This window comes from Ictidomys tridecemlineatus, chromosome 11 (assembly GCF_052094955.1).
Source record: "Ictidomys tridecemlineatus isolate mIctTri1 chromosome 11, mIctTri1.hap1, whole genome shotgun sequence".
Classification (NCBI taxonomy): domain Eukaryota; kingdom Metazoa; phylum Chordata; class Mammalia; order Rodentia; family Sciuridae; genus Ictidomys; species Ictidomys tridecemlineatus.
This window is the reverse complement of record NC_135487.1, coordinates 131,238,510-131,242,536: the sequence shown is the minus strand read 5'-3', so window position 1 is coordinate 131,242,536 and position 4,027 is coordinate 131,238,510.

Genomic DNA, 4,027 nt, shown 5'->3' with positions numbered 1-4,027 from the left:
TTTTTTAATATTTATTTTCTAGTTTTCGGCAGACACACATCTTTGTTTGTATGTGGTGCTGAGGATCGAACCTGGACCGCACGCATGCCAGGCAAGCGGGCTACCGCTTGAGCCACATCTCCAGCCCCCATGCATTAATTTTTTGAATGCACATTCCTTTTGACCCAGCAATTGAATTTTTCAATATTTACCCTTCGGAAATATTTCTATTTATCTGTAAGAGATATGAAGAATTTCACTGAAACATAATAGGAAAAAGAATGAAAACAACAAAACATTCTGTATGTCCCAAAACAGAATGGTTAAACTGTGATACATCCCTAATATGAGATACTGTATATAATAATTATAAAGAAAAAAAGTAGCCAGACCTCATGGCGCAGGCCTGTAATCCCAATCCCAGCTACTCAGGAGGCTGATGCAGGATTTTTTTTTATTTTTTTTTTCTTTTCCTGAGGATTTAACCTAGGGCCTAGGGTTACTTTTCTACTGAACTACATTCCCAGTCCTTTTTTATTTTTTATTTTGAGACAGAGTCTTTCTACGTTGCTGAGGCTGGCCTCAAACTTGCTATCTCCCTGCCTCATCCACTGGAGTCTCTGAAATTATATTACTTTATTTAAAAAGTTTCAGGGCTGGGACTATAGCTCAGTGGTAGAGCACTTGCTTGGCACATGTGAAGCACTGGGTTCAATTCTCAGCATCACATGAAAATAAATAAATATAGTTTAAAAATTTTTTTAAAATGTTTCATACAACTATATACTTCTGTAAGTATATAACTTCTTTTGGTTATGTATCTTTCCATATTTTCCATATTTATTTAATAAAGATATATAACCAAAAGGAAACAGTGTTTATCTCTGTAATGAAAGAAGGAAAGAGGGATTTTGGATAATAGCAAAGAAGGCTTTGACCTCTCCTGCAGGTTTCTGTTTTTCCCAATGCTGGGTTCTGAATCAGATCTTGCACATTCTAGCAAGCACTCTACCAATGAGCTATGTCTTCAGCTGTATTTTTTTTTTTTTTTTTTTGGTACTAGGGATTGAACTCAGACACTTGACCACTGAGCCACATCCCCAGCCCTATTTTGTATTTTATTTAGAGACAAGTTCTCAATGAATTGCTTAGCACCTCGCACTGAGGCTGGCTTTGAATTTGGGATTATCCTGTTTTAGCCTCCCTAGCCAGGAGGATTCTAGGTATGCATCACCAAGCCTGGCCATAGTCCATTTTATTTTTATTTTGAGCAGGGTCTCACTAATTTGTTTAGGGCCTCACTAATTTGCTGAAGCTAGCCTCATGTGTCACCATGCCTGGTTCATTCATATATTATTATGAAATCAAAACAATCCAAAATAATACCTATAGGCTGGGGGCAGTGGTACATAACTGTAATCCCAGCAATTTGGGATGCTGAGACAGGAGGATACCAAGTTCAAGGAAAGCCTTGACAACTTAATAAGACCTGGTCTCAAAATTTAAAAGATATAAAAATAAAAGTGCCTATAGGTATGAAATTTCATGCCAATTTCCCCTGCACTCGTGTATTTCCCTCATTCTATAGGATCATGGGCCAAGGGCCTGTTGTTCAAAATATACAGCTGGGCTTTTTGCATCACAATGTTTTTTTCCCCTCTTCAGTACTAAGGATTATACATGCTAGGCAAGTGCTCTACCACTGAGCTATACCCTCAGCCCTTTTTAGTTTTGCTTTGAGTCAGAGTCCCTTTAAATTTCTCAGGCTGGGTTTAAACTTGCAATCCTCAGCATCCTGAGTAGTTGGGATTACAGGCATACGCAACTACAAGGTTTGTATTAGTTGTCAATTTTTGTTTGTTTATTTTGTGGTGCCAGGGATCAAACCTAGGGCTTTGCACATATTAGGCAAGCATTCTACCACTGAGCAATATCCCCAGCTAGTTGTCTGTTTATAGACAGAGGTTTATTTAGAAAAGTAGACACATATTCAAGGAAGAATTCAGGCTATCTCAAGAGTGAGAACCCCCTCGGAGGGTTGGGGTCCAATGTTTATAGAAGGCTGTATCAGGAGCCCAGCTGGAGGTGGATCCAGGGTGGAGCTGCACAATTTCATGCCACTTTTCCCTGTACTTGTGTATTTCCCTCAGTTTATAAGGGCATGGGTCAAGGGCCTGTTGCTCAACTGTGTTTTCTGCATCTTATTGGTTTATGAATGTTTTAAGATTCAGTACCTCTCTCTTTATCCTAAATCTCTTATCTTACTACCTACCTGAAAAGTAGGTTCTTTTGTAAATGCTATCTTCACTTTTATACTCTTGAAATAGATGAGAAGGGTCAAGAGTTGTGGAACTGGTCCTTGGAAATTTGTTTTAGAATTATATCTTCCTTTGGAATTTCATATCTATTATATTTTGGTACCTTACCTGAAACATATAGTTTAAAATTTTATGTGATGCTAGGTGTGGTTATTACATGTATACAAAAAAGGGCTGGAGTGTGCATGCACAAATATGGCATAATGCATCCCACTATTATGTATAACTATAATGCACCAACAGAAAAGTTTTTTTAAAAAAAGGGCTCAGGGATAGCTCAGTGGTAGAGTGCTTCCTTGGCATATGTGAGGCCCTGATTTCCATCCCCAGACTGCCAAAGTATAAATAAATAAAGCTAAAATATTATGTGTAAAATGTCTTTTCTCATCCTTTCCCATTCCTTATTTGCAGTCTATGTGACCTAGTCATATTTCATAGACCAGTCATAGAGTAGTCATCAAATTGGTTTGAAGGAGACTGACCATGCTCTCCTTAGGGATAAAAATAGCCACAGGGACTGGGGCTGGGGCTGAGCGGTAGAGCATTTGCCTAGCATGTGAAAGGCACTGGGTTCAATTCTCAGCACCACATAAAAATAAGTAAATAAAAAATAAAGGTATTGTGTTCAATTACAACTAAAAAAAATAAATTTTTTTTTAAATAGCCACATTAAGGTCTATAGCCCACTAAAATACATTGCTTATAACTAGGATAAACTTAATTCTCTATAAAAATTGTACATTGTGGTTTGGGGGAATAGCCATGGGTTTTAGAGTCTGTTATTAATCAGTGATTTTAGATAAATTATTTTTTCTGCCTAGCATGGTGGCTCATACCAGTAATCTAAGCTATTTATGAAGCTAAGGTAGGAGGACCTCAAGTTTGAGGTTAGCCAGGGAAACTTAGGAAGGCCCTGTCTCAAAATTTTAAAAAAGGACTGGAGTTGTAGTTCAGTAGTAGAGCATATCTGGGTTCAAACATTAATGTGGAGAAAAAGATATTTTCTGAGCTTCATTAAGTTTTTATAAAATAGTCTTTTTGTGTCTGTATGTGGTACTAGGGATTTAACCCAGGGGGCTATATCCCCAGCCCTGCTTTTTATTTTATTTTGATTCAGGGTCTCACTAAGTTTCAAAGGCTTTCAAATTATGATCCTCCTGCATCAGCTTTCTGAGTCATAAGGATTCCAGATGTGTGCTACTATGCCTGGCTTTATAAAATAGTATAATCTTTATATTAGAAATGTATTTATTTATTTATTTGGTACTGGGGATTGAACCCAGGGGTGCTTAACCATTGAGCCCACCTCCCCAACTTTTGCTGAGGCTGGCTTTGAACTCACAATCCTCCTGACTCTGCCTTCCAAGCTGCTGGGATTACAGGTGTAAGCCACTGTGCCCAGATGGAAATTTAATTTTTTTTTTTTTAGAATTTTTTTTTCTGCAATGGACATAATACCTTTATTTTACTTATTTATTTATTCATTCATTTATTTATTTTTATGTGGCGCTGTACCACTGAGTTGCTGGGTGAGAGCAACTCAGGAGGCTGAGACAGGAGGATTTCCAATTCAAAGCCAGCATCGGCTTTAGTGAGGCCCTAAGCAACTTAGTGAGACCTTACCTCAAAAAAAAAAAAAAAAAAAAAAGGGTCTGAGGATGTAGCTTAGCAATTAAGCGCTCCTGGGTTCAATCCCTAGTATCAAAAGGGAAAAAAAAAAAAAAAATAGA